A 27,579-nucleotide genomic window follows, 5' to 3' on the forward strand; every position below is an offset into this window, starting at 1 on the left:
GACTTGCCAAAACTATATTTGTTAACAAGAAATTTGTGGAGTGGTTGAAAAACAAGTTTTAATGACTCCAAACTAAGTGTATTTAAACTTCCGACTTCAACTGTAATATATTCAGAGCCATATCCCTGTAATGCTTAGAGAAGATCTTATGTCAAGTGTTATTGAAGTGTTGTGGTTGCAGGTTCATTTGGCACATCTAAAGCCTTTTCTTTTTCAGTGTTGCTGTAGGTCACCAAGTGCTAATTGTCAGTATCTAAATAATGTGTGAAAAGCTTGATATGGTATGTGATGTAAACAGAGAAGTCTACTTTCTTTGGGACCTGAATATTGACAGATTTTCATCAAGCTGTCTGCTCAAGAGGAAGCGTGTCACTGTAACCAGTTCCTGTAATCTGGTTCAGGTTATTAATCAATTTACCAGGGTGTTTACAAACACTACAACAGGGATAATCAACTAGATTCATCCGCAGGCAAAAACATTTTTTCATTCGTGGATGGTTGGGGGGCCGGAACGTAATTACATATAATTTGTAGACTGCAAATTGACCGCAAGAAGCACAAACAGATATGTTTGACTAAAACATAATCATTTCAAACCTTGCTTACATTTGTATATGATCAAGCCGTGTCTCTCTCTATTATGCGTGGGAATACTTGAACAGATCACTTGGAGCTGATTTCCTGGTGTTTTATTAGTCTTTATGTCCAACAATGAACATTCCACACACAAAACTTGGGAGGGGGGTGGAATAGAACCACCGGTGGTAATTTGTTCATTATTTTAATTCGGGCCACGGGCTGCCAGTTGGGGAACCCTGTACTGCAGGAACAAGATTATCCACATGTATCATCACATTTTTACTAATGTAGAACTCTGTTCTAAAGCTGTATCCATACCCATTGAATGCAGTGACCACAATACAGTGGCTATATCCAGGAAAGCCTAAATTCTGAAAGCTGGGCATAAAATGGTGTGTAACAGATCATAAGATTTTGCTGTGACTCTTATGTGGATGATGTTAAACATATTTGCTGGTCTGACGGAATTAATAAGGAGCATGCACTTGAAATGTTTGACATTGCTTCTTCAGATTATTGATAAACATGCACCTGTTAAGAAACTGATTTAGAACTGTTAAGGCTCCATGGATTGATGAGGAATTGAAAAACTGTATGGTTGAAATGTCACCATACAGTTTTTCATACACCACGACCTAATATGTACACACGTAACAAAAGACAATCCAGCACAAAACAAGGGGGGGGGGGTCAAACTACTACATATAAGGAAGCTAATTAAACCAAAATACACACAGGTGAAACTAATAAGACAAAACCAACAGACAAACGGAAAAGGGATCGGTAGCGGCTCGTAGGACGGTGACGACGACCGCCGAGCACCACCCGAACAGGCAGTGGAGCCAACTTCGGCGGAAGTCGTGACATGAAAGAGATGGGTGGCTAATAAGTCTGGCTGCACATGTGATTGGCTAATTTATTGCAAATTGAAAAATGGTGTGACTAAACTCAACAAAAAGAAGAATAAATAATATTATGAAACCAAGATCAATGATATAAAGAATGATGGATATTATTTGTTGTTGAGTACTTTAAATGAAATTATGGGCAGAAAGACTAATTCAACCACCTTTTATCGAATCAGATGGCTTATTCATCACAAAATTACCTGATGTTGCCAATTATTTGATTGATTACTTCATTGGCAAAGTGGGTAACATTAGGCAGGAATTGTCAACAACGAACAGTGAGCCATCTTACTCATGCATAAATAAACAAATATGAAAGAAAATCATTGTCAGTCAGAATTTTATAAAGTTAGTGTGGAAAAATAATTGAACAATCGGTAATGAAAAACCTCTTGGCATTGACAACGTAGCTGGACAACTACACTAAACATTATAGCCACTCCTAAATGTTATATGTTTAATCTGAGCCTGGAAGAAAGTATTTTTCCTCAGGCCTGGAGGGAAGCCAAAGTCATCCCGCTACCCAAGAGTGGTAAAGCGGTCTTTACTGGTTCTAACAGCAGACCTATCAGCTTGCTGCCAGCTGTTAGAAAACTGTTGGAAAAAAATTGTGTTTGACCAAATACAATGCTATTTTTCTGTAAACAAATGAACAAGACTTTCAGCATGCTCAACAAAGCTAGAGCCTGCAGCACTTGCTTTGTGGCGTGTGGTGTTAAAAAAGCAGAGCATCTCTTTATTACAGACAGACCTCTCCCCATCTTTACAACCATTGAATCTATGTATATGTTTTGACCATGACAGTTTGCAATCTAAGATAACACCAAGTCATTTAGTCATGTATTTCCTACATAATTTAGTCTCCTCAACTTGTTCAACAGTCTTGTCATTCATTACCAGATTCAGCTGAGGTCTAAAACCTAGGGAATGATTTGAACCAAATACAATGTTCTTAGTTTTAGAAATGTTCAGGACCATTCCAAAACATACTGCAACTTTTTCTTAAGGGTTTCAGTGACATCATTAGCTATGGTTGCTGATGCTGTATATGGTTGAATCATCAGAATACATGGACACACATGCTTTGTTTAATGCCAATGGCAGGTCATTGGGAAAAAAACACAGCACTTTATATGTTTGACATTAGAGAAGCTTCCATTAAAGAAAACCCTCTGAGTTATATTAGATAGATGTGAATCCACGGTATAGCAGAGGTTGAAAAGCCATAACTAGGGCTGTGGCGGTCATACAATTTTGTCAAATGGTGATTGTCAAGCAAATAACTGCTGGTCTCACAGTAATTGACCGTTAAGTAACATAAACACATTTAGCATCTCCTGGCTCCCATGCATAACCTACAGGCCACTGATGTAGACCTTTTTGGAACATCTACATTAAAAAAAGTATAGTAAATAATACATTTGAAGACTCACTCTCATACACAGATTTTTCATCAGAATTACAAAATATTTTTAATCAGTGAGGCATTTCCTTTTGAAACTGTACATGATCTCTATACTCAATGGCTATCAGTGTCTGTCAAGATATATGTTTTTCTGTCAGAACTGACTTAGATTGTAACTATGGTTACTCAGGGTTGCAAGCTCAGACCTCCCTTTCAAGGGGTTTTATTCTCATTCATCTTGTAAACTTCTCCTGTGTCACGTTCTGACCTTTATTTCCTTTGTTTTGTATTTATTTAGTATGGTCAGGGCGTGAGTTGGGTGGGCAGTCTATGTTTGTTTGTTCTATGATTTAGGTATTTCTATGTTTCGGCCTAGTATGGTTCTCAATCAGAGGCAGGTGTCAATAGTTGTCTCTGATTGAGAATCATACTTAGGTAGCCTGGGTTTCACTGTGTGTTGGTGGGTGATTGTTCCTGTCTCTGTGTCTGCACCAGATAGGACTGTTTGGGTTTTTTCCACATTTCTTGTTTTTGTAGTCAGTTGTTCATGTGTACATTTATGTATTAAAAAGAACCATGGACACTTACCACGCCGCACCTTTTCGCCTCTCCTCTTCGAAAGAAGAGGAGGAAATCCCTTACAGAATCACCTACCCGCCCACCAAGGACCAAGCGGCGTGGTAAAAGACAGCGACAGCAGCAGCAGCAGCAACAACAGCGGCCGGCATCTCAGGACTCCTGGACATGGGAGGAGATACTGAACAGAGAGGGACCCTGGGCACAGGCTGGGGAATATCACCGCCCCAAAGCAGAGCTGAGCGGCGGCGATATGAGGAGGCAGCACGGCAGTGCGACAGGTACGAGAGGCAGCCCCAAAAATATTTTGGCAGGGGGCAGACGAGGTGTGGGGCTAAGCCAGGTAGCAGACCTGAGCTCACTCCTCGTGCTTATTATAAGCAACGCGTTACTGGTCAGGCACTGTGTTATGCGGTTAAGCGCACGGTGTCGCCAGTACGTGCCCATAGCCCGGTGCGCTATAGGGCAGCCCCCCGAGAGTGTCATGTGAGTGTGGGCATCCAGCCAGGGCGTATGGTGCCTGCTCAGCGTGTCTGGTCGCCGGTATGCCGTTTCGGGCCAGGGTATCCTGCGCCGGCTCTGCGTGCTGTGTCTCCGTGGCGCTGGGAGGGTGCAGTGCGTCCTATGCCTGCGCTCCGCTCATGCCGGGCAAATGTGGGAATGGAGCCTAAGGGAGAGGTGTGCGTTGTAAGCACTAGATCTCCCGTGCTTACCCACAGCCCGGTTCAACCTGTGCCTGCACTCTGGAGGGTCCGGGCTAGAGTAGTTGTCCAGCCTGGGGAAGTGGTGCCAAGGTTGCGCACCAGAGCTCCAGTGCTCCCCCACAGCCCGGTCCTTCAGGTGCCTCCTAACACCAAGCCTCCTGAAGGTCTCCCCAGCCTGGTGGTTCCTGTGGCAGCCCCACGCACCAGGCTGTCTCTCTTTCTCCTCCCTGCAGGTGGTCCCGCCTGTCCGGCGCTGCTGCCGGGGGTCCGCCTGTCCGGCGCTGCTGCCGGAGGCTGCTGCCCCTCTGTCCCGAGCTGCCCCTCTGTCCCGAGCTGCCCCTCTGTCCCGAGCTGCCCCTCTGTCCGGTGGGGTCATTGAGAAGGGTGGCCATGGTTAGACTATAAGGCGGACTAAGACAATGGTGAAGTGGGGTCCGCGTCCCGCGCCAGAGCCGCCACCGCGGACAGACTCCCACCCAGACCCTCCCCTATAGGTCAAGGTTTAGGTCAAAGTAGGTCAAAGTAGGTATAGGTCAAAGTCCGCACCTTTGGGGGGGGGTACTGTCACGTTCTGACCTTTATTTCCTTTGTTTTGTCTTTATTTAGTATGGTCAGGGCGTGAGTTGGGTGGGGAGTCTTTTGTTTGTTCTATGATTTGGGTATTTCTATGTTTCGGCCCAGTATGGTTCTCAATCAGAGGCAGGTGTCATTAGTTGTCTCTGATTGTGAATCATACTTAGATAGCCTGAGTTTCACTGTGTGTTAGTGGGTGATTGTTCCTGTCTCTGTGTTTGCACCAGATAGGACTGTTTGGGTTTTTTCCACATTTCTTGTTTTTGTAGTCAGTTGTTCATGTGTACATTTATGTATTAAAAAGAACCATGGACACTTACCACGCCGCATATTGCTCCTCTGATCCTTTTCGCCTTTCCTCGGAAGAGGAGGAAATCCCTTACACCTCCATCATATCGCCTCACAATATCTTCCTCCATTTCTACCCTCTTGGACTTAACCCCCCCCCGCCACACAAATTAAAATAATCTCACCCCCTCCAACCTACAAACTCCCATAAAATGGTTTCACCCAAATCTGTCAACCATGGTTAGCTTTCACACTATGGCTAGGCTAGGCAGTAGGTTTGTATGTGAGGTGATAACATTTGATATACTTTGTGATTTGTCAAAAACTGTAAACTTGTCAAGTCATGCTCCGGTTCTTTTATAAAATGTAACAAAGCACATCGAAGATTTGTAATATGCTGAAAGTAGCCAAACTAAGTTTATTTGCGTCTTATTGTGGATGACATTTTCTGGGATTAGGGAGTTTTTGTTTGTCAAACATCCATCCCAGCAAACCAAAATGTGTTTTTGTGAAGGTTCCCAGAACATTAGTTAGTTTGCGTGGTGGTGATTATAAAACGTTTACCTGATGTTGCAAGAACGTTCCTAGAACACATTTCATTAGTTCTTTAAAGGTTCCCAGAATGTTTCATTAGGTTGTGGGAGCAGTCTGGTGGGAACCTTGTTCCCAAAACACAAAACTGTCCAGTTGTGTGGATGATAATACAATGTTTCTTTTAGGGTGCAAAAAACAAATTGACCTTATATTACAAGAACGTTTCCAGAACACATTTAGTCTGTTCTTTAAAGGTCACCAGAATATTTCATTAGGTTGTTGAAACATTGTGTGGACATGATGACCAGATGTTTCCAAAAAAAACAGTCTGGCTGTGCTGACATTCAGATAATGTTTGTAACATGGTTCACAAAACATTCCTTTGATGTTGCAAGAATGTTGACCGAACAGCCTTTGAGTTATTTAAATGTTCCCAGAACATGTAATTAGGTTGTGGGAACAGTGTGGGTACTATACAAGAGAGGTTACCAAAACACAAAATATGCTCCGTTGTGAGGACATTCATACTAAGGCTGTGAACGTTTAAACCTTAAAACGTTTTAAAGAAGTTGGGATCCTTAACCGGGAAACAATGTTCCCGCCGCATAATTAAAATCACAGTGCAGTTATCACAAAATATTGTTTTCCGTGTTCTAGCCCAACTAGACTATATGGCTTTAAAGGTCAGGGGAAAGTTGTTTAATTGAAATAAAACCAGAAAGGAAGAGGCAAACTTTAGACTAAGACAATTAAGACATTATGAGATGCAGATTTACCAAAACATATGCGCATGGTTCTGCCCGCCCCTCCTCCCTCTCACATTTTCTCTTTGCGCCTTGACACTCTTCAAGTGTGTGTTCAGTCTGGGGTCTGTTATGTGTAAAATATCCTATTTTAGGCTATTCATGGGATGATGTAGCAGGGATGCAGTATCTTCGGGCCAGTCTTGCAAGCATGGGGTAGGCTACTCTTCATTGCTGAGTGGGTTGGGTATTTTTGTCTCATAATTTAACATTACAGTAGGCTACCGATGTAGCCTCTATCGATGACCCTTTTCAGATATAATCAGTACTTGACTTGGGATTTTATTTTTATTTATTTAACCTTTATTTAACTAGGCAAGTCAGTGAAGAACAAATTCTTATTTTCAATGACGGCCTAGGAACAGTGGGTTAACTGCCTGTTCAGGGGCAGAACGACAGATGAAAGAAGAGCAGGAGCTGTCTTTTTCCAAGTCGGTCCATTAGACTATGTTCACCGAAATTCACAAATTACATTTAACTATAGAGTCCTCTGATTATTCACTGTTAAGGGTTTGTGTACATTTTCCATGACTTCTCCATTACCTTTAACCACATGTTCATGACTATTATTATAGCCTACATGAAAATAAGAATTATTGACACTGGAAGGGTTCTGTGTCTGATCCCATGTACTGTATGCCGACCATCTCCTGCCATTGTGCCTTTGATCAAGGCACTTAACACCCCACAATATAGAACTGCACTATTAGGCACATGTTGTCAACATGTGGTCAACCCTCCATCTGGAGAGCTCCTGGGTGTGCAGGCTTGGCTTCTGATACAGCCCTGAAACATCCAAGTCTGCTTATCAAGATCCTGTTGAGCAGCTGATGTTCAGGCTACAATGTGGTTTGATCAGGGCTGGAACAAAAGCCTGCACACCCAGTAGCTATCCTGGAGGATAGTTGACACCCATGATATAGAATATTGCAACATTACAACCAAATACTTTTGTATTTATAAAATGGTTCCTCTATTCAATGAATTAGGGATCAAATAGATAACTTGCTGTTGAAGTAGCCTACCTTATCGAACTAGACATGTTAATATAGCCTACAGTATAAGTCTAAAATATACATTTTTCAGTGGAGATATATGCACCGCAAGTTATTCGTCAATTGACGTTGTCGCAATTACATGGCTACTGCTTAATAGAGGGGAATCTCAGCGTTCCAACTGTGCAGATTTATTTAGGCTATCTACAGTGACGGTGGAAAGGCAACAATGACATTAATGCTTTGTTAACTAGTGAGAAACTGCTACAAGTTATGTTTTGAATTTGGTATCCAGTTAGTCTATTGTCTGACATTATTTTACACGTGCTGCTGGAATGTCTCTCTCTCTCCTCCTGCAATGGCCCACTCACACCGTCACACACGCAGTACACACAGACACGCACTGAAGGGGCATAACGATAAGGGTTGGTATGTCGATTTTTTAAGAGATGATCATATTTAAAAGTGTGCCTTCGTGAATTGCATTAACAAAAATTATGACTTTACAAACCCTCATTTGACAACTTGGAACAGCACATCATGCCAGCTGGCGCATTTTCAATCTGCGCAATCTCAAACAGCCCACTGTCAAGCAGATTCACAGACTAGCGGCAAATAAACTTCTACAAAATGGAATTAGGAAATAAATGCCCACTATCCATTGCTATTCTTTTTTAAACATACATTTTTATTAAAGAACACATAAAGAACATGTACCATACAAACACAAATGATCTTTTCTGTCTTTAATAAGGAGCGTAGTTACATTCACATTTTGACTGTATAGAGCAAAAATTTCAAGAGTCTGAAAAAGTATACAATTTGAATAAAGCCACACAAAAACAGCAGAAACTAACAAAAAGCCCATGAATTACAGAATGAGACCCGGAACTGTCAGGAACTCTGACCTGACACCTTCATACCTATGCTGTCTATGTTGCAAGATTGATGTAATTCTCTCCATGTCAGCAAGCTCCCCGTATAGACCTGACCACATATCTTTTGAGGGTGCATGTTCATTTTCCCACCATTTTGTTACACATTTTCTTACTGCTGCTAAAAGATTATCTATCAATTTAAGTAGAGAGGATTGGAATGTATCCACAGGAACAATACCTAGAAGGAGATAACATGGGTCTTTGTGATGTCCTGAATAACATGGAGAATTTCAGACCAAAAAGACTGGATTTTCAGACATTGCCAAAATATGTTATCCATTGATATTCAATGCAGAACCCACCTTCGTTCCGCTTGGATCAACTTTTTTTGCCTCCTTGTGTGAATCTGGGCTAGCGATAGACTACTTTGTTTTGTAGAGGAGCTGGTATGCAATTCCACAAAAAATGAGAAGTGCCGTACTGCGCTCAGGACAGCCCCAGCCTAAGTCAAGCACTAGATCTAATGACATGTGGCCCCTTGAAAGCACCTCGGCTATGGCGTGTTTGTATGTCTGTTAGGATAGGCTACACTACGGCCTTTTAATCGCGACACGAAACCTTCTCTGGAGACATGAACGACATTTTACTTGTTGGTAAAGAAATGTTATTAATGCCGTTTCAGAAGCGGGACAAACTTCCATCACTGGGCGACCAGAACCGTCAAAACCTAGCCTGCCTGTTGCCTGCGAGCAGACCACTCTTTCCTAAAAAAGTACTTTCAAGTTTGTGAATATCGTGACTTAACAAGACATTTAGTAGAAAGAAACCACATCTAGCTAACCTACCATTTAAAAACAGCATAAATAACACACCAGCACATCAATCAGCAGCGTTTATTGTTGTCAGGGAAACAATAGAACATTCTGTACTGTAGCAGAATTTTACTGTCTGACAGTGAACAGACACTCCTGACGCGGAACATTTTTTAATTATCTGAAAAGGGATCAATTATCAACATGTTACTGTAGCTGTGTTCTATGTCTGTAAAGGGTCGCTGTGGATATAACTTCATTTCCCGACCCTAGCGGTCATACATACAGTGGGTAGAACAAGTATTTGATACACTGACGATTTTGCAGGTTTTCCTACTTACAAAGCATGTAGAGGTCTGTAATTTTCTTATCATAGATACACTTCAACTGTGAGAGACGGAATCCAAAACAAAAATCAAGAAAATCACATTGTATGATTTTTAAGTAATTAATTAGCATTTTATTGCATGACATAAGTATTTGATACATCAGAAAAGCAGAACTTAATATTTGGTACAGAAACCTTTGTTTGCAATTACAGAGATCATACGTTTCCTGTAGTTCTTGACCAGGTTTGCACACACTGCAGCAGGGGTCCGTACAGGTGCATCAAAGCTGGGACCGAGAGAAGCTGTTTTGTGTGCATGTGACCAATTAAAATTTGATTTGATTTGAAGAGAACATTCCAAGGAGATAGATATGGAGATACAGTGCATTCGGAAAATATTCAGACCCCTTGACTTTTTCACATTTTGTTACATTACAGCCTTATTCTAACACTGATTAAAAATAGATTTTCTCTTATCAATCTACACACAATATCCCATAGTGACAAAGCAAAACCAGCTTATTTTTTGTTTTTCAAATGTATTCAAAATAAAAAACTGAAATACAAAGTATTCAGACCCTTTACTCAGTACATTGTTGAAGCACCTTTGGCAGCGATTACAGCCTCGAGTCTTCTTGGGTATGAAGCTACAAGCTGTATTCAGGTAGTTTCTTCCATTCTTCTCTGCAGATCCCCTTAAGCTCAGTCAGGTTGGATGCGGAGTGTCTGTGAGTATAACAGAACTCATATGGCAGGCAAAATCCTGAGGAGAAATCAAAACAGGAAGTGAGAAATCTGAGCTTTGTATGTATTCACCTGAGTCCCCAATGAAATCCCCTTGAGATATTAATGATGTTGCACTTCCTAGGGGTTCCACTAGATATCAACCATCTATAGAAATTTGAATGAGACTTCCTGTCTTGTGGGAGTGAATGAGAGCAGAATCTATCAGGTGTCTGGCAGTCAGCCATTTTCTGATCACGCTTATTCCTCATGGTATCCACTTGTGTTCCATTGCTCATGAAGACACAAAGGAATACTCCGGTTGGAACTTTATTGAAGCTATATGTTAAAAACATCCTAATGATTGATTCTGTACTTAGTTTGAAACGTTTCTTCGACTTGTAATATAATTGTTTTATTTTTTATTTAAATTTTATTTTACGCACTGCTTCTTAACACAGCGCGCATCCAACCCGGAAGCCAGCTGCACCAATGTGTCGGAGGAAACACCGTGCACCTGGCAACCTTGGTTAGCGTGCACTGTGCCCGTCCCGCCACAGGAGTCGCTGGTGTGCGATGAGACAAGGATATCCCTACCGGCCAAGCCCTCCCTAACCCGGACTAACCCGTTAGGCCAATCCCTAACCCGCTAGGCCAATTGTGCGTCGCCCCACGGACCTCCCGGTCGTGGCTGGTTGCGACAGAGCCTGGGCGCGAACCCAGGGTCTCTGGTGGCGCAGCTGGCGCTGTAGTACAGCGCATCATATAACTTTTTGAAGTTTTTGTCCGATGTAATGCTGACCAGAATGAGCGTTTGGATATGTATACCAAACGCGCTAACAAAAGAAGGTATTTGGACATAAATAATGGATATTATCGAACAAACAAACATTTATTGTGGACCTGGGATTCCTGGAGTGCTTTCTGATGTAGACCATCAAAGGTAAGGGAATATTTATCATTTAATTTCTTGTTTATGTTGACAGCATAATTGCGGCTATTGTGACTTTTACTTCTGAGCGCCTTCTTAGATTATTGCATGGGTTCTTTTTCTGTAAAGTTTTTTGGGAATCTGACACAGTGGTTGCATTAAGGAGAGGTATATCTATAATTCCATGTGTATAACTTGTATTATCATCTACATTTATGATGAGTATTTCTGTTGGATGATGTGGCTATGCAAAATCACAGGATGTTTTTGGAACTAGTGAATGTAACGTGCCAATGTAAACTCATATTTTGATAAATATGAACTTTATCAAACAAAACATACATTTATTGTCCTATGAGTGTCATCTGATGAAGATGATCAAAGGTTAGTGATTCATTTTTTCTCTATTTGTGGTTTTTGTGATTCTGGCTGGAAAATCTTTTGCTGGAAAAAATGGTTGTGTTTTTCTGTCGCTATGTGGTGACCTAACATAATCGTTTGTGGTGCTTTTGCTGTAAAGCATATTTGAAATCGGACACTGTGGTGGGATTAACAACAGATTAGCTTTAAAATAGTATAAGATACATGTATGTTTGAGGAATTTTAATGATGAGATTTTTGATGTTTTGAAATTGGCGCGCTGCACTTTCACTGGCTGTTGTCATGTTGCTCCCGTTAACGGGATTGCAGCCATAAGAAGTTAAACAGCTTGAAAAGTTATAGAATATTATGTCATGGCTAGAAGCTTCTGATATGCTAATTGACATAATTTGAGTCAATTGGAGGTGTACCTGTGGATGTATTTCAAGGCCTACCTTCAAACTCAGTGCCTCTTTGCTTGACATCATGGGAAAAACTAAAGAAATCAGCTAAGACCTCAGAAAAAAATTTGTAGACCTCCACCAGTCTGATTCATCCCTGAGAGCAACTTCCAAACGCCTGAAGTATAAAGTATAAACACCATACGACAACGCAGCCATAATACTGCTCAGGAAGGAGACACGTTCTGTCTCCTAGAGATGAACGTACTTTGGTGCGAAAAGTGCAAATCAATCCCAGAACAACAGCAAAGGACCTTGTGAAGATGCTGGAGGAAGCAGGTACAAAAGTATCTATATCCACATTAATATAAGTCCTATATCGACATAACCTGAATGTTTTATTTATTTTACCTTTATTTAACCAGGCAATTCAGTTAAGAACAAATTCTTATTTTCAATGACAGCCTAGGAACAGTGGGTTAACTGCCTGTTCAGGGGCAGAAAGACAGATTTGCACCTTGTCAGCTTGGGGATGCAAACTTGCAACCTTTCGGTTACTAGTCCAACGCTCTAACCACTTGGCTACCCTGCTGCTCAACAAGGAAGAAGCCACTGCTATAAAACCGCCATAAAAAAGCCAGGCTACAGTTTGCAACTGCACATGGGGACAAAGATCGTTGAAGAAATGAGTCCTATATCAACATAACCTGAAAGGCTACTCAGCAAGGAAGAAGACACGGCTCCAAAACCGCCATAAAAAAGACAGACTACGGTTTGCAACTGCACATGGGGACAAAGATCGTTGGAGAAATGTCCTCTGGTCTGATGAAACAAAAATAGAACCGTTTGACCGTAATGACCATTGTCATGTTTGGAGGAAAAAAGGGGAGGCTTGTGTGGGAACTCCTTCAACACTGTTGGAAAAGCATTCCAGCAGGTTGAAAGAATGCCAAGAATGTGCAATGCCGTTATCAAGGCAAAGGGTGTCTACTTTGAAGAATCTCAAATCTAAAATCTGTTTTGATTTGTTTAACACTTTTTTGGTTACTACATGATTCCATGTGTGTTATTTCATTATTCTACAATATAGAAAATAGTAAAAATAAAGAAAAACCCTTGAATGAGTAGGTGTGTCCAACCTTTGGACCGGTACACACACACATATATATATATATATATATATATATATATACTACCGTTCAAAAGTTTGGGGTCACTTTGAAATGTCCTTGTTTTTGAAGAAAAGCACATTTTTTTGTCCATTAAAATAACATCAAATTGATCAGAAATACAGTGTAGACATTGTTAATGTTGTAAATGGCTATTGTTGCTGGAAACGGATGATTTTCTTTTAATGGAATATCTTCATAGGCGAACAGAGGCAATTATCAGCAACCATCACTCCTGTGTTCCAATGGCACGTTGTGTAAGCTAATCCAAGTTTATCATTTTAAAAGGCTAATTGATCATTATAAAACCATTTGCAATTATGTTAGCACAGCTGAAAACTTTTGTTCTGATTTAAATAAGCAATAAAACTGGCCTTCTTTAGACTAATTGAGTGACTAATTAAAGAAGCAATAAAACTGGAATTCTTTATACTAATGGAGTATCTGGAGCATCAGCATTTGTGGGTTTGATTACAGGCTCAAAATGGCCAGAAACAAAGACCTTTCTTCTAAAACTCGTCAGTCTATTATTGTTCTGAGAAATGAAGGCTATTCCATGCGAGAAATGATCAAGAAACTGAAGATCTCGTACAACGCCATGACAGGCCTCGGTGCACAACTCAGCAAGAGGACAAGAACATTAGAGAGTGTAGTTTGAGAAACAAACATCTCACAAGTCCTCAACTGGGAGCTTCATTAAATAGCACCCGCAAAACACCAGTCTCAAAGTCAACAGTGAAGAGGCGACTCCGGGATGCGTCCCCGATATCTCTGTCTCTACTTCATCCGAATAACGGGGATTTGGGGCTTGTCTGGTGTCTGAAGTAAATCCTTCACATCTGACTCGTTAAAGAAAAGAAAATCAATGTTCCAGTACGATGTGAGTGATGTCCAGATGCTCTTTTCGGTCATATGAGACGGTGGCAGAAACATTACGTACAAAATAAGTCTCAAATAATGCGAAAAAACACACACAATAGCACAATTGGATAGGAACCCTTAAAATGGCAGCCATCTCCTCCGGCGCCATTCATATGTAGATGTTCTGTTGTGACTGTTCCAATCACATATTTGCAATGATACGCTGCAGGGACCACTCAAAAGGATCACAAATATGTGATCGTACGCGTCAAAAGGTTAACTAATTTATGCATGGTGATGTCACCATGGAAGTTCAAAACGCCATCCCAAAAAATCAGGTTGGATTTTCAACAGCTCTAACACTAACAGGGCCTTATCATCATTTTCACAGTATTTTTCCAATCTCATAGTGTGGAAATATACATGGAGTGTACAAAACATTAAGATAAATTGTCTCAAATGACTTAAATGTTAAATTTAACCCCCCCCCGTCTCCTCCCTTCATCTACACTGATATGAAGGCATGGACTTAACAAGTGACATCAAAGAGATCATGGTTTTCACTCCAATTTCCTGTTGTGGCAAGTTGGCTGGATGTTCTTTGGGTGGTGGACCATTCTTGATACATGCCTAAACTGGTTGAGCGTTGGAAAACTAGTAGCGTTGCAGTTGACACAAGTTCAAACCCCCTACTACCATAATTCAAAGGCACAAATCTTTTGTCTTGCCCATTCACCCTCTGAATGGCAGTTAACCCATGTCTTAATTGTCTCAGGCTGTCATTGAAAATAAGTCATTTGTTCATCTAACTGATTGAAGTGAATTTAAAATAAAAAAGGTAAATAAATGTCATGGAAAGTGCAGGTGTTTGTAATGTTTTGTTCACTCAGTGTATATAAAATACAGCAAAAATCTAGTTTGACTCCACTGGGCCTTTTAAGGTCAAATAAATGCCTTCCATTCAAACAGAATGCAGATCATCAAGTGAGAACAATGTGAAACATTCTGTTGACTATCCCCCACACACAGATTGAATCCCAAATGACACTATACTCCCTGTGTAGTGCACTACTTTTGACCAGGGCCCATATGGTAGTCCACTATATGGGGAATAGGGCTCCAGTCAACAGTATTCCACTATATAGAGAATAGGCTCCAGTCAACAGTATTCCACTATATAGGGAATAGGGCTCCGGTCAACAGTATTCCACTATATAGGGAATAGGGCTCCGGTCAACAGTATTCCACTATATAGGGAATAGGGCTCCGGTCAACAGTATTCCACTATATAGGGAATATTCCACTATATAGGGCTCCGGTCAACAGTATTCCACTATATAGGGAATAGGGGGCTCCGGTCAACAGTATTCCACTATATAGGGAATAGGGCTCCGGTCAACAGTATTCCACTATATAGGGAATAGGGCTCCAGTCAACAGTATTCCACTATATAGGGAATAGGGCTCCGGTCAACAGTATTCCACTATATAGGGAATAGGGCTCCGGTCAACAGTATTCCACTATATAGGGAATAGGGCTCCGGTCAACAGTTTTCCACTATATAGGGAATAGGGCTCCGGTCAACAGTATTCCACTATATAGGGAATAGGGCTCCGGTCAACAGTATTCCACTATATAGGGAATAGGGCTCTGGTCAACAGTATTCCACTATATAGGGAATAGGGCTCTGGTCAACAGTATTCCACTATATAGGGAATAGGGCTCTGGTCAACAGTATTCCACTATATAGGGAATAGGGCTCTGGTCAACAGTATTCCACTATATAGGGAATAGGGCTCTGGTCAACAGTATTCCACTATATAGGGAATAGGGCTCTGGTCAACAGTATTCCACTATATAGGGAATAGGGCTCTGGTCAACAGTATTCCACTATATAGGGAATAGGGCTCTGGTCAACAGTATTCCACTATATAGGGAATAGGGCTCTGGTCAACAGTATTCCACTATATAGGGAATAGGGCTCTGGTCAACAGTATTCCACTATATAGGGAATAGGGCTCTGGTCAACAGTATTCCACTATATAGGGAATAGGGCTCTGGTCAACAGTATTCCACTATATAGGGAATAGGGCTCCGGTCAACAGTATTCCACTATATAGGGAATAGGGCTCTGGTCAACAGTATTCCACTATATAGGGAATAGGGCTCCGGTCAACAGTATTCCACTATATAGGGGATAGGGTGCCACTGGGACACGCCACAGAGCGCTTCAGTGGGGAATCCATTAAATCAACCCCCAAAAAGGTTCTGATGCATCTCACCTCAGAGTAACCACAGGGGTGACTGAAGACTGAACCATCCTCAGTGGCTCTGAACAGTAACAGAATACCAATCATAGCCTCATGATTTTCCCTAGCCATCTCTGACTGATCCCCCTCGTCTCATCCACTGGAGAGGTGCCACTTGAAATGAGCCACCAGCCGGGTGTGTAGTGACTAAGACCTAGACTGGTCTGCCACTGCATGCCTGCAGCCTAGCGACATGCCTGGTGATGTTTGCCTTCCATCCATGCTGACACACAGGGCCCAGAGACCCCAGGCTTGCTCTATAGGGAAAAGGGGTAATGGAAGAAGACAGCTAGGGATGTTTGGATCAAACCACAAAGCAGAACTGTTGCCCCAATTTTCTGGCATCTGGACTGAAGTGAATGTTTGGAAAACAGATTCAGTTAGAAAACAGTAGTTTTGACTGGGTAACTAGTAATCACAACATTGAGACACTTTGTCAAAGTAGATCATTTATTAGCTTAAGGGCAATTGGATGTTTCTGAATATTCCATTTAATATTACTGTTGCGGATGCAGTAGTAGACAGTGGTTGCTAAGAGACCATGTGGAAGTGTAGATGTCCGCCAGTTTAATTATACAGGGAGTGTAATCATTGGTGAATAATTTACACAATCAATGTGTGATGGAAAGAGGGGAGCCTCCCCAATGTCACATACTGTCTGTGTCACAGCCCAAATAAACACTGGGAGGCCAGCTGCCTGGCAACAGAGCTCCTGTTGAGAGATGAGAAGCCGCTGTTGTCTAACTCTGTGTGAAATACAAACAAGGATCGGTCCCGCTTAAATGATGTGCAGCTTAAAAATGCTTCATAAAGCCTACATAAGGCCTTCATAAACACTTCATCAATGTGTCACAAATCATCTCTAACTGTATGTCATGCTCTATAAAGGGTTCATAAATGTGGCATAACTGTATGACATAACCACCAATGTCAAATGTGACATAAAACCTGTGCTTTACAGGGGGGCATAAGCACCGCTTAATAAAGGCTTTATAAATCATATTAAATTGTGGTTTTACAAAGCATTTATAACCTTGTCCTGCATCTTGGAAGAGCATTGCAACACTAGGATAGTGGGGTTGATTCCCAGGACCACCTATACATATACAGTTGAAGTCGGAAGTTTACATACACTTAGGTTGGAGTCATTAAAACTCGTTTTTCAACCACTCCACAAATGTCTTGTTAACAAACTATAGTTTTGGCAAGTCGGTTAGGACATCTACTTTGTGCATGACACAAGTAATTTTTCAAACAATTGTTTACAGACAGATTATTTCACTTATAATTCACCGTATCACAATTCCAGTGGGTCAGACGTTTACATACACTGAGTTGACTGTGCCTTTAAACAGCTTGGAAAATTCCTGAAAATGATGTCATGGCTTTAGAAGCTTCTGATAGGCTTATTGGCATAATTTGAGTCAATTGGAGGTGTAAAAAAAATTGTAGACCTCCACAAGTATGGTTCATCCTTGGGAGCAATTTCCAAACGCCTGACAGTACCACATTCATCTGTACAAACAATAGTACATCATTTGAGTCAATTGGAAGTGTACGTGGGATGTATTTCAAGGCCTACCTTCAAACTCTGTGCCTCTTTGCTTGACATCATGGGAAAATCAAAAGAAATCAGTCAAGACCTGGGGGGGATGCTTGCAAGCCGAAGAACACCATCCCAACCGTGAAGCACAGGGGTGGCAGCATCATGTTGTGGGGGTGCTTTGCTGCAGGAGGGAATGGTGCACTTCACAAAATAGATGGCATCATGAGGTGGGAAAATGATGTGGATATATTGAAGCAACATCTCAAGACATCAGTCAGGAAGTTAAAGCTTGGTCACAAATGGGTCTTCCAAATGAACAATGATCCCAAGCATACTTCCAAAGTTGTGGCAAAATGGCTTAAGGACAACAAAGTCAAGGTATTGGAGTGGCCATCACAAGGCCCTGACCTCAATACCATTGAATATTTTAAGGCAGAACTGAAAAAATGTTTGCGAGCAAGGAGGCCTACAAACCTGACTCAGTTACACCATATCTGTCAGGAGGAATGGGCCAAAATTCACTTATTGTGGGAAGCTTGTGGAAAGCTACCCAAAAAGTTTGTTTGACCCAATTTAAACAATTTAAAGGCAAATGCTACCAAATTCTAATTGAGTGTATGTAAACTCCTGACCCACTGGGAATGTGATGAAAGAAATAAAAGTTTAAATAAATCATTCTCTCTACTATTGTTCTGACATTTCACATTCTTAAAATAATGTGGTATAATCAGGACGGGCTTAGAGCAGAAAGTCTCGCTATATGCTGATGACCTACTTTTGTTTGTCTCCAACCCTGATACTTCATTGCCTTATCTGTTCTTAAAAAGTTTGGAACAATCTCAGGGTACAAGCTGAATCTAGTCAAGAGTGAGCTTTTTCCTGTAAATAAGGCTGCTTTAAAGTGCTCTTTTACAAGTTTTCAGTTTAGGATTGTCTGGGGTCAATTCACCTACTTGGGAGTTAAAGTGACAAGGAAATATTCAAATTTGTTTCAGGAAAACATTGTTGCTCTAGCAGACAGTTTGTAACAATCTTTGACTTTTTGGAATTCGCTACCTCTTTTTCTTATCGGAAGAATTCATGTCATTAAAATGAATGTGTTGCCCAGATTTTTATATTTATTCAATGTTTACCCATTTTTATTCCAAAATCTTCTTTTAATTCACTGGATCAAACATTTGTGTATTTTATTTGGGATGGCAAGGTACCACGGATTGGTAGAAAACATTTACTGAAGCCTAAGTCATTGGGTGGTTTAGCTCTACCAACTTTCCAGACATACTATTGGGCTGCAAATTTCAGAGCCCTTTTGTACTGGCTGCAGACTGATCCTACTGGCCCTAGACCACTCTGGGTCCAGATGGAGTCTGAATCATGTCAACCTGCAGCACTTTCTTCTGTGTTGTGCTCATCTCTCCCAGTGTCCCTAGGAAAAAGGTGTGTCAACCTAATTGTAAAGCAGTCTCTTAAAATTTGGAATCAGTTCTGTTTAGCCTTTCGCCTCCGAGGCATTTCTCTATCAGGCCCAATCAATCAGAACATTTTATTTCCTCCATCTTTAAATGATGGGGCTTTTCACATCTGGCACTCACTAGGCTTATCCTCACTAGCCCAATTATTATTTGATGATTTGCCTCTTTTGCTCAGCTACAGGAAAAGTTCAACCTCCCCAAATCCCACTTTTTTCCACTATCTCCAGACTAGGAACTTTGTCAGAGCTAACACACCTGCATTTCCCCATAGGCCTGCGAATACAGCTATAGAGAGTATCTTTGAGCTGAACAAGCTTCCTTAGGGGCGCAATTTCAGATGTATATGCAATCATTAATGACTTACAGAACCCTTCTTTGGTGCCTTTAAAGACTCGATGGGAAAAGGATTTGGGGAAGGAACTTGGGGAAGACACCTGGGAATCTGTGCTGCACAGGGTGCATTCGTCCTCTCTTAGCACTAGACACAGCCTCGTTCAAATCAATAGGTTCACCATATCCACTGGTCCATTCTCTGGTCTTGATCCTACCTGTGTCCGATATAAAACGGAACCAGCCACACTGTATCATATGTTTGGGGGCTGTCACAAACTGTCAGGTTTCTGGGAATTAATATTTAAATGTTTCTCTGATATATATGACACTGTTATAGATCCGTCTCCCCTTAAAGCCCTTTTTGGAGGACTGCCCATAGGTGCCTCCCCCCCCCCCAACCAGAATTCAGTTGGACACTGTTGCTTACACAACTCTTTTAGCTAGACGGCTAATACTACAGAACTGGAAGATGGCAGCTCCCCCATCTTATAAATATTGGGTGAGAGATGTGTTGTGCTCTCTGAAACTAGAAAAAATGTAATTGAATACATGTGGGAACCCCAAACTGTTTTATGAGGTTTGGGCACCATTCCGGTCTTACTTTAAACAGTCCATCCTCTGATGGCATTCATATTAAAACAAAAATAAGTCTGTATTTGATTCCCCTGTGACTTAAGGGTTGGATGAGCATTTCTTTGTGTTTTTTTTGGGGGGGGGGCATTAAGGTTGATGATGCGCTTATTGATTGTGACCTGCGGATGCCTTGTTCATCTTGCCCGGTCAGAGACTAAAATGTGAGCTTGTTTTGCCTTGTTTTAAATTTTTTACATTTTGTTCACGCTTACATATTATTATTATTATTATTATTTTTTTTATAGCATTGTAAACTTTATATTTGGTCCAGTGGATGGTTGGTCTGTGGCCAAATCACCTAGACCTACAAAAACCCTAGACATACAAAAAACCCTAGACTAGAGTACCCATCCTAGTCACACCCTGACCTAACCAAAATATAAAGAAAACAGAGATATCTCAGGTCAGGGCGTGACAGCGGGTCTGATATTGTGAAGAAGTCCACTAGGCTATGTAGTTTGCTGTCATTATATCCAAAATATTTCATAGGAATAGTGTTGGGAGTCGCGCAATAGTCTATCCAACACAACACAAGCGGCCGGTGGCACCTTAATAGCAATAGCTGGTAAAAGTAATGGCTGGAATAGTAATGGCTGGAACACAATAAATTGAATGCCATCCAACACATCAAACACATGGTTTACATGTGTTTGTTGCCATTCCATTTACTCCAATCCAGCCATTATTATGAGTCAGCCTCCCCTCAGCAGCCTCCTGTGCTACACTATTGTGCACAGTCGACTGTCCAATCAGAGGCACAAAAACATGAACTCATTACCTTGATGCTTTCTCTGTTAAATCTAACGAGACCCTGCTGTAAATTAAGCAGACAACAACAGGTGATCAACATCAATTCGCTAGGGATATTATACCCAATGTGGATATAGGTGCACCTGTCTTCACAAGCGTAACGAATGAGACACCAAAATATTCTGGTTGATCCTCGTGTACACCTTTTTTCCTCGTGTACACCTTTTTTCCTCATGTACACCTTTTTTCCTCGTGTACACCTTTTTTCCTCATGTACACCTTTTTTCCTCGTGTACACCTTTTTTCCTCATGTACACCTTTTTTCCTCGTGTACACCTTTTTTCCTCGTGTACACCTTTTTTCCTCGTGTACATATTTTTTCCTCATGTACACCTTTTTTCCTCGTGTACACCTTTTTTCCTCATGTACACCTTTTTTCCTCATGTACACCTTTTTTCCTCGTGTACACCTTTTTTCCTCATGTACACCTTTTTTCCTCATGTACACCTTTTTTCCTCGTGTACACCTTTTTTCCTCATGTACACCTTTTTTCCTCGTGTACACCTTTTTTCCTCGTGTACACCTTTTTTCCTCGTGTACACATTTTTTCCTCGTGTACACCTTTTTTTTCCAGCACTTGGGCTGCTATCAGCTGTTCATCACTTGACTGTCATTTAGAAAATTCCTTCCTGGATCAGATGATGATGATGTGTGAAAATATCACTGTTGGACAGTTTTTTTTAATAGAGATCTCAGAAATGCAGTGTAACTACGGCTTGCGAGGGTCGTAGAGCAAAACGGAGAACACCATCATGTTTGTGACAGTCTCATCTTTCCATAGATTGGTTTGTAGGCCAAACCGTTTGGACGCCACAGATGTTTTTGTCGATTTCGGGATGTCTCATGGTCTGACAAACAGAGCTGTAGCTCGGCCACCTTCCACCGCAGATGACGAAGGTCAACACAGACAGCCCATGCAAAAAAAAACATATCTGTAGGTTAAACTGACGGATTTTGATGGGATTTTTTTCATTATTTTACTTATATTGTCTCACTCTTAAGGTTAACCTCATAGTCTTGTATCATTTCAAAGTGCTGGAGTACAGAGCTAAAACAACAACACATTTGTCACTGCACATATCATTTTTGGATTCCCTCCGGATATCATACATGGTATGGCTGGATATTGACTCATTAGATATCCTGAGATAGGCCTATGTGGACATCTTATTTTCTCTATATGATGACAAATACTGACCTTCATAGTAAATCTTCTCAGCACATACAATGGATATGCTCTTGACTGAGGTCCATATTAGGATTTTGATATGCTAAATAAGCACAATTTCTGATTCTTATTTGAGAACATGTTCAATAATTTGACAAATATTACATCCATACAATTATTTCAGACACTATAATTTTGGTATTCCCTTTGAATAAAGGCGAGCGCAAACCGCAAGCTGAAAGTACTTTAAGTGGTAGCCTAGCAACAAGAATCACATATTTTCTGCTTCAGATTTCCAACTGTCATTTTGGGGGGGGGGGGGCACAATTGAGTGTGTAAACGGTGTGGTCAAACTGGAGAAACAAAGAAGCGAGAAGCTGTTCAGAAAATACCTCAAAGAATTTAACCTCTTACAGCTACCACCCTACTTTTTTCAATTTCCGCTTGAAGACATACCCAAATCTAACTGCCTGTAGCTCAGGCTCAGAACCAAGGATATGCATATTCTTGCATGTTCAGTTATAATAGTTTCACATATGAGCCCTGTATCAACAGGTATAATAAACAGATATATATAGAGTAGAGGGAACATAAGGTTGAATATATTATTATAGACCTGCTAGATCTACTGTCTCATTTATATTATGACAGACCAGCTAGATCTACTCTCTTTATGTCACGACTCATACCGAAGGTGGCTCCCCTTCCCATTCGGGTGGCGCTCGGTGGTCGTCATCGCCGGCCTACTAGCTGCCACAGATTCTTTCCTCCCCCTCCTTGTCTGTTTATTGGTTACACCTGTTATGTATTTTGGTGATCAGTTGGGCTTTATTAGCCAGCCGGCCCGCCTGCTCTTTGTGCGGGATTGTTTGTGTGACATTTGTGCACGTTTGAGGTGAACGTGTTTTTTCCCTGTTCGTGGGTTTTTGCTGGACTGTTTTAGTCCCCGTGTTTGGGGCATTTGTTATTGTGAGCGCCCAGTGTTTCGTGGGGTGGCTTATGTTCCCCGTTTGTGCATTAAAGAGCACTACACTGAACTCTCTCTTTCCTGCACCTGACTTCACACCCACTACACCCAGATCGATACACTTTATTATATTACAACAGACCAGCTGTATCTACTGTCTCCATTTCACTTTGGCCATTGTTGTGTGCCTCCATTTGGGAATCGCTAAATGAATCGTCCTCCAACAATCTCTGTCTCACTTTCCGGATCAATTTCTTCTAAAATGGTGTGTACATCTGTATATCTAGACTTAGATTTAGCTTTCCCTGACTTAGCCGCCATACTGATTGATATATAAACAGCTGAAGATGCGCTTTACCAAAACATGGGTAACATGCGTGGCTCCTTCCGGTATGAATCTTCAATGGCGAATGAACCTTTTTACGTCGGAGTTTACTACATGGGTTGGTCTTCCAGCACATAAACATTACATATTGCCGTTTACCTCAGCTCATTGGCTATCTACCCAGCTAGATTTCAAGACGATCAATGGTCACTGGGTTAAAATAACAGTCAATCAACGAAACAGCGGTCATATCATTGATGCACAATGATGTCATTACTTGTTGTCTTCAAATCGGTTTCTTTCAGTCAATACGTCCCGCGAAATGACCCATCAGGTTTGGTTGTGTTACAAACAAACCAGTTGATTGCAATGAAACCAAACATGACTGGAAAAGTCACGTTTAGTGTGTGTATTTTCAACGACACAAGCGGTTCACAAAATGTTTCGTGTTAGGCTATAAAAATGGATTTTATCAAACAAAAGACCATTCATTGTGTAACAATGAGCATTGGGATTGCAAACAGAGGAAGATCGTCAAAGGTAATTGATTTATTTTATTGCAATTTGTGATGTTGTTACACCTGTGCTGGTTGAAATAGTTATTTTTTATGGGGCTTTGTTCTCAGATAATCGCATCGTATTCTTTAGCAAGAAAATCTTTTTTTTAAATCTGACAACGCAGTTGAATTAGCAAGATTCGAGGCTTTCGACCCATGTGAGACACTTGTATTTTCCTGAATGTTTAATATGTGTTACGGTTTTCTGTATGGGAAGGAGAGTCGGACCAAAATGCGGCGTGTTGATTACGATTCATGTTTAATGACCAAACACACTAAACCTAAAAAACTACAAAACAATAAACGTAACGAACATAACGAAAACCGAAACAGCCTATACTTGTGTAAACTAACACAGAACAAGGACATAGGACACTAAGGACAATCACCCACGAAACACTCAAAGAATATGGCTGCCTAAATATGGTTCCCAATCAGAGACAACGATAAACACCTGCGTCTGATTGAGAACCACTTCAGACAGCCATAGACTTATCTAGAACACCCCACTAAGCTACAATCCCAATACAAACACACCACATACAAAAACCCATGCCACAACCCTGGCCTGACCAAATAAACAAGACAAACACAACATACTTCGACCAGGGTGTGACAATATGACTATTTATGTAGCGATTGCCGTATGTTGTCGAATTTAATCCCACTAACGGGTTCGGTGCGCAGAGAGGTTAACGCTAAAGTGAGTAGCTAATTTGAGATGTTTATTTATCTTTGCTAGTAATAGAATATAATTTTACTGGTTAATATAAGCTAAGTCACGGACCAGGATGTCTTGCTCCCAGGCAGACTAAATAACTTTTTTGCCCGCTTTGAGGACAATACAGTGCCACTGACACGGCCTGCAACGGAAACATGCGGTCTGTCCTTCACTGCAGCCGAGGTGAGTAAAACATTTAAACGTGTTAACCCTCGCAAGGCTGCAGGCCCAGACGGCATCCCCAGCCGCGCCCTCAGAGCATGCGCAGACCAGCTGGCTGGTGTGTTTACGGACATATTCAATCAATCCCTATACCAGTCTGCTGTTCCCACATGCTTCAAGAGGGCCACCATTGTTCCTGTTCCCAAGAAAGCTAAGGTAACTGAGCTAAACGACTACCGCCCGTAGCACTCACTTCCGTCATCATGAAGTGCTTTGAGAGACTAGTCAAGGACCATATCACCTCCACCCTACCTGACACCCTAGACCCACTCCAATTTGCTTACCGCCCAAATAGGTCCACAGACGATGCAATCTCAACCACACTGCACACTGCCCTAACCCATCTGGACAAGAGGAATACCTATGTGAGAATGCTGTTCATCGACTACAGCTCGGCATTCAACACCATAGGACCCTCCAAGCTCGTCATCAAGCTCGAGACCCTGGGTCTCGACCCCGCCCTGTGCAACTGGGTACTGGACTTCCTGACGGGCCGCCCCAGGTGGTGAGGGTAGGTAACAACATCTCCTCCCCGCTGATCCTCAACACTGGGGCCCCACAAGGGTGCGTTCTGAGCCCTCTCCTGTACTCCCTGTTCACCCACGACTGCGTGGCCACGCACGCCTCCAACTCAATCATCAAGTTTGCAGACGACACAACAGTGGTAGGCTTGATTACCAACAACGACGAGACGGCCTACAGGGAGGAGGTGAGGGCCCTCGGAGTGTGGTGTCAGGAAAATAACCTCACACTCAACGTCAACAAAACTAAGGAGATGATTGTGGACTTCAGGAAACAGCAGAGGGAACACCCCCTATCCACATCAATGGAACAGTAGTGGAGAGAGTAGCAAGTTTTAAGTTCCTCGGCATACACATCACAGACAAACTGAATTGGTCCACTCACACAGACAGCATCGTGAAGAAGGCGCAGCAGCGCCTCTTCAACCTCAGGAGGCTGAAGAAATTCGGCTTGTCACCAAAAGCACTCACAAACTTCTACAGATGCACAATCGAGAGCATCCTGTCGGGCTGTATCACCGCCTGGTACGGCAACTGCTCCGCCCTCAACCGTAAGGCTCTCCAGAGGGTAGTGAGGTCTGCACAACGCATCACCGGGGCAAACTACCTGCCCTCCAGGACACCTACACCACCCGATGTTACAGGAAGGCCATAAAGATCATCAAGGACATCAACCACCCGAGCCACTGCCTGTTCACCCCTCTATCATCCAGAAGGTGAGGTCAGTACAGGTGCATCAAAGCTGGGACCGAGAGACTGAAAAACAGCTTCTATCTCAAGGCCATCAGACTGTTAAACAGCCACCACTAACATTGAGTGGCTGCTGCCAACACACTGACACTGACTCAACTCCAGCCACTTTAATAATGGGAATTAATGGGAAATGATGTAAATATATCACTAGCTACTTTAAACAATGCTACCTTATATAATGTTACTTGCCCTACATTATTCATCTCATATGCATACGTATTTACAGTACTCTATATCATCGACTGCATCCTTATGTAATACATGTATCACTAGCCACTTTAACTATGCCACTTTGTTTACATACTCATCTCATATGTATATACTGTACTCGATACCATCTACTGTATCTTGCCTATGCTGCTCTGTACCATCACTCATTCATATATCCTTATGTACATATTCTTTATCCCCTTACACTGTGTATAAGACAGTAGTTTAGGAATTGTTAGTTAGATTACTTGTTGGTTATTACTGCATTGTCGGAACTAGAAGCACAAGCATTTCGCTACACTCGCATTAAACATCTGCTAACCATGTGTATGTGACAAATAAAATTTGATTTGATTTGACTAGCTAGCTTACTAACTAGCAACTTGGCTAGCTAGCTACTTTCTTAGTTTTCTTGTTCTGAATGAAGCAGGTTAAGAGCTAGCTTGTGGTATGGTTATGTGAAATGACTATTTTCTTGCAATATTGACACAATTTTGATTCATGATTTATGCATCGACAGTTTGGAGTGGGATCACAGACCAACACTCTACCACCAAGTTGGGTGTGGACTGCGACCAAACCTGCACCCATTACATTGTAAATACACTGCTGGCCCACTCATTAGGCAGGCTTAGGCTGCAGATTAACAAGGGCAGCATTTTCTAAACTAAACTGACCAAGACGCACCTGGAACAACAACACATAAAACCTCACATAATTCTGCCCCCCAAAAATGAACATTTCCCACAACCAGTGGCAAATGTGCTGCTCTGTGATAAATGTGCAAAATATTTTGCTTGTCCATTCCCAGCGTGTCTCGCCACGGTGATATTGGAGAGATGCATAGCTGCGATGCTCCCCCAACGTTCCGTAAAATAAATTAACACAAATCATGAAGCAGATATAGTATGTGGCCATTTCTGTAGCATACAGGCTGGAGATAAATGTGTGACAATGTAATGAAATGGACACTTTTGACATCATGCAGGTTTCTCTGATCAAATTGTCTATTTTAAATAGTGCCCAATCAAGTAAAATATGCACTGTCATGTTAATAACAAGTAACATATCTTAAAAATAGGACATGTCAAAGTAAAATGGACAATATGGAATGGACAATCACAACTGTTTCACCCCATTTGTCATGATCAGTGGTTTCAAGTTTGTATTCTAAATGTTTGACAAGCTGATCATATCGAAAAAG

Source organism: Oncorhynchus masou, chromosome 22, assembly GCF_036934945.1.
Source record: "Oncorhynchus masou masou isolate Uvic2021 chromosome 22, UVic_Omas_1.1, whole genome shotgun sequence".
Lineage (NCBI taxonomy): Eukaryota > Metazoa > Chordata > Actinopteri > Salmoniformes > Salmonidae > Oncorhynchus > Oncorhynchus masou.